Source organism: Pleurodeles waltl, chromosome 12 (genome assembly GCF_031143425.1).
Source record: "Pleurodeles waltl isolate 20211129_DDA chromosome 12, aPleWal1.hap1.20221129, whole genome shotgun sequence".
NCBI classification, from domain to species: domain Eukaryota; kingdom Metazoa; phylum Chordata; class Amphibia; order Caudata; family Salamandridae; genus Pleurodeles; species Pleurodeles waltl.
The window spans coordinates 2,694,197-2,708,399 of NC_090451.1; the positions used below are offsets into that span (position 1 = coordinate 2,694,197).

At 40.0% G+C, this 14,203-nt stretch overlaps 5 non-coding genes across 5 annotated transcripts; all 5 read left to right on the forward strand.

The window, feature by feature from the left end:
• The first annotated feature begins 759 nt into the window (after nt 1-759).
• Nucleotides 760-841, forward strand: TRNAS-GCU (transfer RNA serine (anticodon GCU)). The gene has a single exon. It is a non-coding gene; the product is annotated as a tRNA-Ser (tRNA).
• Nucleotides 842-1,346: 505 nt separating this feature from the next.
• On the forward strand, nt 1,347-1,428 carry TRNAL-AAG (transfer RNA leucine (anticodon AAG)). Its single transcript has one exon. It is a non-coding gene; the product is annotated as a tRNA-Leu (tRNA).
• A 4,654-nt stretch (nt 1,429-6,082) lies between these two features.
• On the forward strand, nt 6,083-6,164 carry TRNAS-GCU (transfer RNA serine (anticodon GCU)). The gene has a single exon. It is a non-coding gene; the product is annotated as a tRNA-Ser (tRNA).
• A 507-nt stretch (nt 6,165-6,671) lies between these two features.
• On the forward strand, nt 6,672-6,753 carry TRNAL-AAG (transfer RNA leucine (anticodon AAG)). Its single transcript has one exon. It is a non-coding gene; the product is annotated as a tRNA-Leu (tRNA).
• A 4,654-nt stretch (nt 6,754-11,407) lies between these two features.
• On the forward strand, nt 11,408-11,489 carry TRNAS-GCU (transfer RNA serine (anticodon GCU)). Its single transcript has one exon. It is a non-coding gene; the product is annotated as a tRNA-Ser (tRNA).
• The last annotated feature ends 2,714 nt before the right edge of the window (nt 11,490-14,203 follow it).

The window sequence follows — 14,203 nt, forward strand, 5'->3', positions numbered from 1 at the left end:
CAAGGCGTGTCTCCTTGTAAGTTTAATATCAAGGCTCTGACGCGCCTTCACTAATAAAAAGTAATCTGATCGCTTGCTGCGGAGTCATCGTCAACAAAAACTACCAAAATATTACTTCAATGTATTGTAATTACGACTGCCTCAGTTTTATGCATTACGTGAGTAGTCGGACAGCAATTTATTTAGCGCAAAAATATTTCTTGTTGATGCACGTACGTTTTTAAACTGAAGTGTCATAGCTGTAGCGGCAATACTCCCAGTTTAGGTGGTTTTATAAACTAAGTTTTACTTTCTCCTACTTAAAACTTTTTGCAGAACAATGCACATTAAATGGGAAGGCAGTTTTCCTTAATTGTGTACTATTTGCAGCCTAATGTTGACATGTAAGCACACCACCAATAACTGACACCTAGAGACTCGAAAGCGCCATACCAGTACAATATTTGTATGATATTGCACTTTAAATCCACATACAAATGAATTAAAGCAATCTTAGCTCACTTGAGGGTAGTGTGATAGTACATCACATATGGATAGAACACGTTTGGAAAATGTAATTTTCATGACTACATTACGTTTAACATATAAATTCAAGCTGAAGTAGGGATGGACAACAAGGTCGCATAGAGCAAAGCTGAAGACAACAAGTTACCATAACAATCTGTCAATATATGCTCTTAATTATGTTTAGACAACTATCACCTAATAGAACACATTTTGGCTACCATATTTTGTACTCCTGAAACATGGTGTTTTGAAGACGAGGTGGCCGAGTGGTTAAGGCGATGGACTGCTAATCCATCGTGCTCTGCGCGCGTGGGTTCGAATCCCATCCTCGTCGTTTTATTGTTCCGTCTTTAGATTTTAGTATGTGGTAGGGCTGGGTTAACCCTATTTTATGTGAAAGCTAAATGACATATCCCATGGTATTTCCGGCAGTACAACGGCTCAGTTTGGAAACACCGCTCAGTTGAGTACTGTGCTTAGGCATTACTGTAAACAGCGCCAGCCGGGTTCTGCTCATGAATCACAAAATCTTTCCTGAGGCGGAGGGTTGGTAAGTTGAGGGACGTAGATAGTTTGATTCCTTATCCTTAAAGAAAGAGAAGCAGCGCGTGTGGGACGCCAGTGTAAGGGTTGTCTTCCTACGGACTCTCAGGACTGGCGCTCCCTGACACCTCCCATGGCCCGGGGCCAATCCTGACCTACTGAATGTATCACGTGCCTGCTGCTGCTGGCGTTGACTTTCCTAGGATCACTTCACAGGCTGTACACCCTTATTCTCCAACTCCGCTATACAACAGAACATCTCACTTCAGAAAGCTTACAGAAACAGGTTTGCACAGGGTAGTGTGGCGGAGCGGTCTAAGGCGCTGGATTAAGGCTCCAGTCTCTTTGGAGGCGTGGGTTCGAATCCCACCGCTGCCAGTATTTTTCAACTCACCAACGTATTTTGTCTGCATCAGTGTCTCACTCTCTGCCTTCTGCACCTACGATCCACATAGCGAGAGGTGAGACTATGTAAAGTGGTGACGTATATATATAAGGGTAGCCAGACAGTGGGACCGAGCCTTCTTATTTTAAAAAACCACAACCTAAGGTGACAAGAATTGTATCGGTAAACAAACCAGCTGTCTTGAAGTCTAACTATAGAGGCGACGAGAGGGGTCACTGTGATGCTGAAAGTTCAGTGAGTATAAACAGTAGAACGCTGTGTGATACGTTTCCTTGCAGTGATGACAGCTCGCGTTTCTAAAGCAGAGAGCAAACATACAATGGGGAAGAAGAATAAATAAGGAAAAACATATATTATATGCAGACAGTTATTATTCTTTGCTTTTCACCTGTAACTCGCTCAACTGTCGGTGAATGCTGCGTTACCCTGCATAGCCAGGTCACCACAGCGGGTGTCCACAGTGTTTGGCCAAGTTACTATAGTTGTGAGCTTGTAGATGTGAGGTAGCGTGGCTGAGCAGGCTAAACTGGCTAGATTTAGGCTCCAGTCTCTCTGGAGCCGAGGGCTTGAATCCCAACACTTTAAGTTTACTTGAACCAAATACTTTTGCAAAAAAGGTTCATGTAATAAATATTCATTAGGGTCGTGGTTGTGAGTATGACACTAATGGATAAAAGTGGGACTAACAATGCTACAATTCCTGAGACTACCACTGCACTAACAGCCTGGGAGAGGTTTGAGCTGGATACAAGATACTTGCATGAGGGAACTAACTCGAAAGGGGAACTATCCACTGATGTTTTCTATCGCTTGCTGAGTGAGTATGTTGACACAATGGATGCAAAAGATTGTTTTGTGTGTACACAGATTCCTGTTTCGGTACAAGAGGGGGTTACCTATCATAGACTGTCATTAACATATGGGATACGTTGTAGTCTGTTACTAACAAGATTCTATAACCAGGAAGAGATTCAATATTTTTACTCAAATCATGATCTTGTGTTTTCTAATGTGCCTATCATAGAGGATGTGAGTGGGGTAGCTAAGTACTATAGCATAAAGTTAGTTAAAGGATTCTTTCAGGCGACATTAACAATTAGTACATCTTATGCACACCACAATAATTTGACATGTTTGCTTACACCTGTAGAGAAAAGCTTTTTAGATCACACGGAAGAGAGAAGAAGGGCATTGAAGGGTAAACTAGAGAAAGGATTACAGCAACGGGCCTTTGCTAGTAGTGACGGTTATAGTGCAATTAGAGAACAAGGGAAGTTAGCTTTAGACGCACTACATGTAGGAAAGCTTTGCATATCCAAGACCAAATCATACTATGACAATGTGTTTGTGGGAATGAGTGAATGTAAGCGTGTGTTTTTGTTTCAGAGTAAATGGACGTTCATGTTAAATGGACAGGATCCAGCAATCCCCGGGATTTATTATATATGTGGACTTAATGCTTATTACCGTCTTCCAAAGGGATAGTATGGGACATGTTATTTGGGGATAGTTTTCCCAAAGATATATCAACTTGACGATTTGAAAAGGTTACCAAAATTGTCTGAATTACATCGTACAAGACATAAGAAAGAGACTGCAGCTGGTGTAGTAGGAGACATATTTGGGACGATAATTTCTTCAGTGGGAGTTATTATGAACTCCATAAAGATTCAAAAGTTGTCTACTATTGAGGATAACATGCTGACACACTTTTCAGGGGCTATACTCCTGATGGATACTGAACTTGCTGCGGAGGGGGCTATGACTCTTCAAAACAGGCTTGCTTTAGACATTCTTTTAGTGAAAAATGGCAGAGTTTGTAGATTGCTCAATGGGTGTAATTGTTGCGCTTACATACCAGATAATAGTAATGAGATTAGAAGTATGCTTACTAACTGGACTAGGGATAGTACGGACTTGAAGGATTTGAAAGAACCAGGTGTTTGGAAAAAGGTTGGGAAAGGATTTGCTTCAGTGGGAAATTGGATTAGTAACATTTGGCATGGGATATTGTCTAAAATAATACAGGGGATATTGATTGTTATAGATTGCTTATTTGGATCATGGGTGGCATGTAAAATTAGTAAAAGAATAAAATTGAAGATGGTGAAAAATAATAGGACGAGGGAAGAAAAACAAAGGGAAAAATTATTCAGGGCAAGATCAAAGGGGAAACCAAGAAGGGAAGAGATTGATATGAGGGAATTTTAGTATGTAAAATTAGTAGGGAAGATTTGTGTGATGACAAGAGTCATCAGAGGAGGGATTGCTGGAGTGTGTCTTTTAAAATTAATATTAACATGAAAAGCTTACAATATATTGTGTAATGAAGCTGCATAAAAAATGTGTTAACGTAGAAATAATGCACACGTTTGAAATGTGCACACAGGGAGTGGCTACCAATGTATACGAAGACTAATGAAAGTTATTAATGCTGAATTAATTATGTACTAATGTTTTTAATTTGTATTAACATATCAAAATTGGAGTTATGTATTAGGAGTTTGTTCATTAAGCAGTAGGCCTTAGTTTAGCGAAGGTCTGTGCCTAGCTGCCTGGTCTCATATTAAACTGTCTTTTTCTAACGTGCAATGTGCTATTTTCCTGAAGGACATGAAACTGTACTTTCCCAGAAGCTAGAGATGTGTGTAGCTGTAGTAAATTCTTTCTCATGGGACCCTACTTGCTCAAGGAGACATTCTTGCTGAATGCAACAGGGTAATTTGTAACTGGTGAAAGGCTGCCTGGAGTAGGAGAAAACAATGGAACTACTGACTGTAGCGTAAAATGTAACTTTTCTTACCTGACATTCCAACCGATGAAAACGTCAATAACATGGGCCAATCAACGACATGAGAACTGTGGTTTGTGTAAAACTCTGGTGAAGATTATTGGACAGAGATGGCGATGCACCAATGATTATCCATTGAGGAATTAGGAGTAAATTAGACAGTTTTGATTTAACCACATGACCCGAGGAGAAATCAGGCATTTATTGGACATTCCACTCCAAGCCATTCTTTGCCATTCTACTGAGCCATTTAGGCCATTTCGTTTGAGACTTTGCCGTTTGTTCGCCCTGTTACTCTAAACCACCCTTTACTTATTCCTTACCTGATACTTACTTCTCCTCTATATGAGGGAAGTTCTTGTTCCTTAGCTATGCCATACTGATACTTTGCCCTGTCCTTTCTTTGCTGATGATGCAAACGACTGATGTCCCGAGAACGAAGACTGACGCTGTTTGCTGATCCGTTGGATGGGTAACTATCTGATGAAAATTGTAATTGTCTGTTTGCCTTTTCTTTCTAGGTACCAACTGCTCTTTGATAGAGGCCATAGTTAGATGTTTTCCAAATTTGTGTTTGCTAAATAGTTTTGCATGAAGCCCAACATGCTGATGCTAATACGAGGTTATTTAAGGTGTTCACTAAAATCTGACGCAAATAGAAAAATGACTGAGTTCTTGCTTTGTTGAACCATGCACTACTGAGACTTTGCTAAGTTGCTTCTTAATAATTATGTGTTAATACTGAGTGAATATTCTCTATGCATTGATTAATTGCGTTTCTAATTGCAAATCTGAAGAGTTACTAATGAGATGAATTGCTGATGAGATTAACAGAAATGACTTTAGATTGTAACCAGTAGGGAAATACATATCCTAACACTTAACTAAATTGGTGTGGTTATTCATGACTGAAAGATCATGGTGTGTTCACTTTATTGACTCTCATTAAAGGTTATTGATTAGCATGCTGATTAGTTATTGCGATTGTTGTTGAGATATTGATCTATTGATTTGCGATGCTAAAAGACATCTCGTACTGGGAAGTCCCCGAACCTGGTCTAAAAGGTTCATGGACCTAGGCGTGTCTCCTTGTAAGTTTACTTATCAAGGCTCTGACGCGCCTTCACTAATAAAAAGTAATCTGATTGCTTGCTGCGGAGTCATCGTCAACAAAAACTACCAAAATATTACTTCAATGTATTGTAATTACGACTGCCTCAGTTTTATGCATTACGTGAGTAGTCGGACAGCAATTTATTTAGCGCAAAAATATTTCTTGTTGATGCACGTACGTTTTTAAACTGAAGTGTCATAGCTGTAGCGGCAATACTCCCAGTTTAGGTGGTTTTATAAACTAAGTTTTACTTTCTCCTACTTAAAACTTTTTGCAGAACAATGCACAATAAATGGGAAGGCAGTTTTCCTTAATTGTGTACTATTTGCTGCCTAATGTTGACATGTAAGCACACCACCAATAACTGACACCTAGAGACTCGAAAGCGCCATACCAGTACAATATTTGTATGATATTGCACTTAAAATCCACGTACAACTGAATTAAAGCAATCTTAGCTCTTTTGAGGGTAGTGTGATAGTACATCACATATGGATAGAACACGTTTGGAAAGTGTAATTTTCATGATTACATTACATTTAATATATAAATTCAAGCTGAAGTAGGGATGGACAACAAGGTCGTATAGAGCAAAGCTGAAGACAACAAGTTACCATAACAATCTGTAAATATATGCTCTTTATTATGTTTAGACAACTATCACCTAATAGAACACATTTTGGCTACCATATTTTGTACTCCTGAAACATGGTGTTTTGAAGACGAGGTGGCCGAGTGGTTAAGGCGATGGACTGCTAATCCATTGTTCTCTGCACGCGTGGGTTCGAATCCCATCCTCGTCGGTTTATTGCTCCATCTTTAGTTTTTAGTATGTGGTAGGGCTGGGTTAACCCCATTTTTAATGTGAAAGTTAAATTACATATCCCATGGTATTTCCGGCAGTACAACGGCTCAGTTTGGAAACACCGCTCAGTTGAGTACTGTGCTTAGGCATTACTGTAAACAGCGCCAGCCGGGTTCTGCTCATGAATCACAAAATCTTTCCTGAGGTGGAGGGTTGGTAAGTTGAGGGACGTAGATAGTTTGATTCCTTATCCTTAAAGAAAGAGAAGCAGCGCGTGCGGGACGCCAATGTAAGGGTTGTCTTCCTACGGACTCTCAGGACTGGCGCTCCCTGACACCTCCCATGGCCCGGGGCCAATCCTGACCTACTGAATGTATCACGTACCTGCTGCTGTTGGCGTTGACTTTCCTAGGATCACTTCACAGGCTATACACCCTTATTCTCCAACTCCCCTATACAACAGAACATCTCACTTCAGAAAGCTTACAGAAACAGGTTTGCACAGGGTAGTGTGGCCGAGTGGTCTAAGGCGCTGGATTAAGGCTCCAGTCTCTTTGGAGGCGTGGGTTCGAATCCCACCGCTGCCAGTATTTCTCAACTCACAAACGTATTTTGTCTGCATCAGTGTCTCACTCTCTGCCTTCTGCACCTACGATCCACATAGCGAGAGGTGAGACTATGTAAAGTGGTGACGTATATATATAAGGGTAGCCAGACAGTGGGACCGAGCCTTCTTATTTTAAAAAACCACAACCTAAGGAGACAAGAATTGTATCGGTAAACAAACCAGCTGTCTTGAAGTCTAACTATAGAAGCGACGAGAGGGGTCACTGTGATGCTGAAAGTTCAGTGAGTGTAAACAGTAGAACGCTGTGTGATACGTTTCCTTGCAGTGATGACAGCTCGCGTTTCTAAAGCAGAGAGCAAACATACAATGGGGAAGAAGAATAAATAAGGAAAGACATATATTATATGCAGACAGTTATTATACTTTGCTTTTCACCTGTAACTCGCTCAACTGTCGGTGAATGCTGCGTTACCCTGCATAGCGAGGTCACCACAGCGGGTGTCCACAGTGTTTGGCCAAGTTACTATAGTTGTGAGCTTGTAGATGTGAGGTAGCGTGGCTGAGCAGGCTAAACTGGCTAGATTTAGGCTCCAGTCTCTCTGGAGCTGTGGGATTGAATCCCAACACTTTAAGTTTACTTGAACCAAATACTTTTGCAAAAAAGGTTCATGTAATAAATATTCATTAGGGTCGTGGTTGTGAGTATGACACTAATGGATAAAAGTGAGACTAACAATGCTACAATTCCTGAGACTACCACTGCACTAACAGCCTGGGAGAGGTTTGAGCTGGATACAAGATACTTGCATGAGGGAACTAACTCGAAAGGGGAACTATCCACTGATGTTTTCTATCGCTTGCTGAGTGAGTATGTTGACACAATGGATGCAAAAGATTGTTTTGTGTGTACACAGATTCCTGTTTCGGTACAAGAGGGGGTTACCTATCATAGACTGTCATTAACATATGGGATATGTTGTAGTCTGTTACTAACAAGATTCTATAACCAGGAAGAGATTCAATATTTTTACTCAAATCATGATCTTGTGTTTTCTAATATGCTTATCATAGAGGATGTGAGTGGGGTAGCTAAGTACTATAGCATAAAGTTAGTTAAAGGATTCTTTCAGGCGACATTAACAATTAGTACATCTTATGCACACCACAATAATTTGACATGTTTGCTTACACCTGTAGAGAAAAGCTGTTTAGATCACACGGAAGAGAGAAGAAGGGCATTGAAGGGTAAACTAGAGAAAGGATTACAGCAACGGGCCTTTGCTAGTAGTGACGGTTATAGTGCAATTAGAGAACAAGGGAAGTTAGCTTTAGACGCACTACATGTAGGAAAGCTTTGCATATCCAAGACCAAATCATACTATGACAATGTGTTTGTGGGAATGAGTGAATGTAAGCGTGTGTTTTTGTTTCAGAGTAAATGGACGTTCATGTTAAATGGACAGGATCCAGCAATCCCCGGGATTTATTATATATGTGGACTTAATGCTTATTACCGTCTTCCAAAGGGATAGTATGGGACATGTTATTTGGGGATAGTTTTCCCAAAGATATATCAACTTCACGATTTGAAAAGGTTACCAAAATTGTCTGAATTACATCGTACTAGACATAAGAAAGAGACTGCTGCTGGTGTAGTAGGAGACATATTTGGGACGATAATTTCTTCAGTGGGAGTTATTATGAACTCCATAAAGATTCAAAAGTTGTCTACTATTGAGGATAACATGCTGACAAACTTATCAGGGGCTATACTCCTGATGGATACTGAACTTGCTGCGGAGGGGGCTAATACTCTTCAAAACAGGCTTGCTTTAGACATTCTTTTAGAGAAAAATGGCAGAGTTTGTAGATTGCTCAATGGGTGTAATTGTTGCGCTTACATACCAGATAATAGTAATGAGATTAGAAGTATGCTTACTAACTTGACTAGGGATAGTACGGACTTGAAGGATTTGAAAGAACCAGGTGTTTGGAAAAAGGTTGGGAAAGGATTTGCTTAAGTGGGAAATTGGATTAGTAACATTTGGCATGGGATATTGTCTAAAATAATACAGGGGATATTGATTGTTATAGATTGCTTATTTGGATCATGGGTGGCATGTAAAATTAGTAAAAGAATAAAATTGAAGATGGCGAAAAATAATAGGAGGAGGGAAGAAAAACAAAGGGAAAAATTATTCAGGGCAAGATCAAAGGGGAAACCAAGAAGGGAAGAGATTGATATGAGGGAATTTTAGTATGTAAAATTAGTAGGGAAGATTTGTGTGATGACAAGAGTCATCAGAGGAGGGATTGCTGGAGTGTGTCTTTTAAAATTAATATTAACATGAAAAGCTTACAATATATTGTGTAATGAAGCTGCATAAAAAATGTGTTAACGTAGAAATAATGCACACGTTTGAAATGTGCCCACGGGGAGTGGCTACCAATGTATACGAAGACTAATGAAAGTTATTAATGCTGAATTAATTATGTACTAATGTTTTTAATTTGTATTAACATGTCAAAATTGGAGTTATGTATTAGGAGTTTGTTCATTAAGCAGTAGGCCTTAGTTTAGCGAAGGTCTGTGCCTAGCTGCCTGGTCTCATATTGAACTGTCTTTTTCTAACGTGCAATGTGCTATTTTCCTGAAGGACATGAAACTGTACTTTCCCAGAAGCTAGAGATGTGTGTAGCTGTAGTAAATTCTTTCTCATGGGACCCTACTTGCTCAAGGAGACATTCTTGCTGAATGCAACAGGGTAATTTGTAACAGGTGCAAGGCTGCCTGGAGTAGGAGAAAACAATGGAACTACTGACTGTAACGTAAAATGTAACTTTTCTTACCTGACATTCCAACCGATGAAAACATCAATAACATGGGCCAATCAACGACATGAGAACTGTGGTTTGTGTAAAACTCTGGTGAAGATTATTGGACAGAGATGGCGATGCACCAATGATTATCCATTGAGGAATTAGGAGTAAATTAGACAGTTTTGATTTAACCACATGACCCGAGGAGAAATCAGGCATTTATTGGACATTCCATTCCAAGCCATTCTTTGCCATTCTACTGAGCCATTTAGGCCATTTCGTTTGAGACTTTGCCGTTTGTTCGCCCTGTTACTCTAAACCACCCTTTACTTATTCCTTACCTGATACTTACTTCTCCTCTATATGAGGGAAGTTCTTGTTCCTTAGCTATGCCACACTGATACTTTGCCCTGTCCTTTCTTTGCTGATGATGCAAACGACTGATGTCCCTAGAACGAAGACTGACGCTGTTTGCTGATCCGTTGGATGGGTAACTATCTGATGAAAATTGTAATTGTCTGTTTGCCTTTTCTTTCTAGGTACCAACTGCTGTTTGATAGAGGCCATAGTTAGATGTTTTCCAAATTTGTGTTTGCTAAATAGTTTTGCATGAAGCCCAACATGCTGATGCTAATACGAGGTTATTTAAGGTGTTCACTAAAATCTGACGCAAATAGACAAATGACTGAGTTCTTGCTTTGTTGAACCATACACTACTGAGACTTTGCTAAGTTGCTTCTTAATAATTATGTGTTAATACTGTGTGAATATTCTCTATGCATTGATTAATTGCGTTTCTAATTGCAAATCTGAAGAGTTACTAATGAGATGAATTGCTGATGAGATTAACAGAAATGACTTTAGATTGTAACCAGTAGGGAAATACATATCCTAACACTTAACTAAATTGGTGTGGTTATTCATGACTGAAAGATCATGGTGTGTTCACTTTATTGACTCTCATTAAAGGTTATTGATTAGCATGCTGATTAGTTATTGCGATTGTTGTTGAGATATTGATCTATTGATTTGCGATGCTAAAAGACATCTCGTACTGGGAAGTCCCCGAACCTGGTCTAAAAGGTTCATCGACCTAGGCGTGTCTCCTTGTAAGTTTACTTATCAAGGCTCTGACGCGCCTTCACTAATAAAAAGTAATCTGATCGCTTGCTGCGGAGTCATCGTCAACAAAAACTACCAAAATATTACTTCAATGTATTGTAATTACGACTGCCTCAGTTTTATGCATTACGTGAGTAGTCGGACAGCAATTTATTTAGCGCAAAAATATTTCTTGTTGATGCACGTACGTTTTTAAACTGAAGTGTCATAGCTGTAGCGGCAATACTCCCAGTTTAGGTGGTTTTATAAACTAAGTTTTACTTTCTCCTACTTAAAACTTTTTGCAGAACAATGCACATTAAATGGGAAGGCAGTTTTCCTTAACTGTGTACTATTTGCTGCCTAATGTTGACATGTAAGCACACCACCAATAACTGACACCTAGAGACTCGAAAGCGCCATACCAGTACAATATTTGTATGATATTGCACTTTAAATCCACGTACAACTGAATTAAAGCAATCTTAGCTCATTTGAGGGTAGTGTGATAGTACATCACATATGGATAGAACACGTTTGGAAAGTGTAATTTTCATGATTACATTACATTTAACATATAAATTCAAGCTGAAGTAGCGATGGACAACAAGGTCGTATAGAGCAAAGCTGAAGACAACAAGTTACCATAACAATCTGTAAATATGTGCTCTTTATTATGTTTAGACAACTATCACCTAATAGAACACATTTTGGCTACCATATTTTGTACTCCTGAAACATGGTGTTTTGAAGACGAGGTGGCTGAGTGGTTAAGGCGATGGACTGCTAATCCATTGTGCTCTGCACGCGTGGGTTCGAATCCCATCCTCGTCGGTTTATTGTTCTGTCTTTAGTTTTTAGTATGTGGTAGGGCTGGGTTAACCCTATTTTATGTGAAAGTTAAATGACATATCCCATGGTATTTTCGGCAGTACAACGGCTCAGTTTGGAAACACCGCTCAGTTGAGTACTGTGCTTAGGCATTACTGTAAACAGCGCCAGCTGGGTTCTGCTCATGAATCACAAAATCTTTCCTGAGGCGGAGGGTTGGTAAGTTGAGGGACATAGTTTGATTCCTTATCCTTAAAGAAAGAGAAGCAGCGCGTGCAGGACGCCAATGTAAGGGATGTCTTCCTACAGACTCTCAGGACTGGCGCTCCCTGACACCTCCCATGGCCCGGGGCCAATCCTGACCTACTGAATGTATCACGTGCCTGCTGCTGTTGGCGTTGACTTTCCTAGGATCACTTCACAGGCTATACACCCTTATTCTCCAACTCCCCTATACAACAGAACATCTCACTTCAGAAAGCTTACAGAAGCAGGTTTGCACAGGGTAGTGTGGCTGAGCGGTCTAAGGCGCTGGATTAAGGCTCCACTCTCTTTGGAGGCGTGGGTTCAAATCCCTCCACTGCCAGTATTTTTCAACTCACAAACGTATTTTGTCTGCATCAGTGTCTCACTCTCTGCCTTCTGCACCTACGATCCACATAGCGAGAGGTGAGACTATGTAAAGTGGTGACGTATATATATAAGGGTAGCCAGACAGTGGGACCGAGCCTTCTTATTTTAAAAAACCACAACCTAAGGTGACAAGAATTGTATCGGTAAACAAACCAGCTGTCTTGAAGTCTAACTATAGAGGCGACGAGAGGGGTCACTGTGATGCTGAAAGTTCAGTGAGTGTAAACAGTAGAACGCTGTGTGATACGTTTCCTTGCAGTGATGACAGCTCGCGTTTCTAAAGCAGAGAGCAAACATACAATGGGGAAGAAGAATAAATAAGGAAAGACATATATTATATGCAGACAGTTATTATACTTTGCTTTTCAACTGTAACTCGCTCAACTGTAGGTGAATGCTGCGTTACCCTGCATAGCGAGGTCACCACAGCGGGTGTCCACAGTGTTTGGCCAAGTTACTATAGTTGTGAGCTTGTAGATGTGAGGTAGCGTGGCTGAGCAGGCTAAACTGGCTAGATTTAGGCTCCAGTCTCTCTGGAGCCGTGGGCTTGAATCCCAACACTTTAAGTTTACTTGAACCTAATACTTTTGCCAAAAAGGTTCATGTAATAAATATTCATTAGGGTCGTGGTTGTGAGTATGACACTAATGGATAAAAGGGGGACTAACAATGCTACAATTCCTGAGACTACCACTGCACTAACAGCCTGGGAGAGGTTTGAGCTGGATACAAGATACTTGCATGAGGGAACTAACTCGAAAGGGGAACTATCCACTGATGTTTTCTATCGCTTGCTGAGTGAGTATGTTGACAAAATGGATGCAAAAGATTGTTTTGTGTGTACACAGATTCCTGTGTCGGTCCAAGAGGGGGATACCTATCATAGACTGTCATTAACATATGGGATACGTTGTAGTCTGTTACTAACAAGATTCTATAACCAGGAAGAGATTCAATATTTTTACTCAAATCATGATCTTGTGTTTTCTAATGTGCCTATCATAGAGGATGTGAGTGGGGTAGCTAAGTACTATAGCATAAAGTTAGTTAAAGGATTCTTTCAGGCGACATTAACAATTAGTACATCTTATGCACACCACAATAATTTGACATGTTTGCTTACACCTGTAGAGAAAAGCTTTTTAGATCACACGGAAGAGAGAAGAAGGGCATTGAAGGGTAAACTAGAGAAAGGATTACAGCAACGGGCCTTTGCTAGTAGTGACGGATATAGTGCAATTAGAGAACAAGGGAAGTTAGCTTTAGACGCACTACATGTAGGAAAGCTTTGCATATCCAAGACCAAATCATACTATGACAATGTGTTTGTGGGAATGAGTGAATGTAAGCGTGTGTTTTTGTTTCAGAGTAAATGGACGTTCATGTTAAATGGACAGGATCCAGCAATCCCCGGGATTTATTATATATGTGGACTTAATGCTTATTACCGTCTTCCAAAGGGATAGTATGGGACATGTTATTTGGGGATAGTTTTCCCAAAGATATATCAACTTGACGATTTGAAAAGGTTACCAAAATTGTCTGAATTACATCGTACTAGACATAAGAAAGAGACTGCTGCTGGTGTAGTAGGAGACATATTTGGGATGATAATTTCTTCAGTGGGAGTTATTATGAACTCCATAAAGATTCAAAAGTTGTCTACTATTGAGGATAACATGCTGACAAACTTTTCAGGGGCTATACTCCTGATGCATACTGAACTTGCTGCGGAGGGGGCTATGACTCTTCAAAACAGGCTTGCTTTAGACATTCTTTTAGTGAAAAATGGCAGAGTTTGTAGATTGCTCAATGGGTGTAATTGTTGCGCTTACATACCAGATAATAGTAAAGAGATTAGAAGTATGCTTACTAACTTGACTAGGGATAGTACGGACTTGAAGGATTTGAAAGAACCAGGTGTTTGGAAAAAGGTTGGGAAAGGATTTGCTTCAGTGGGAAATTGGATTAGTAACATTTGGCATGGGATATTGTCTAAAATAATACAGGGGATATTGATTGTTATAGATTGCTTATTTGGATCATGGGTGGCATGTAAAATTAGTAAAAGAATAAAATTTAAG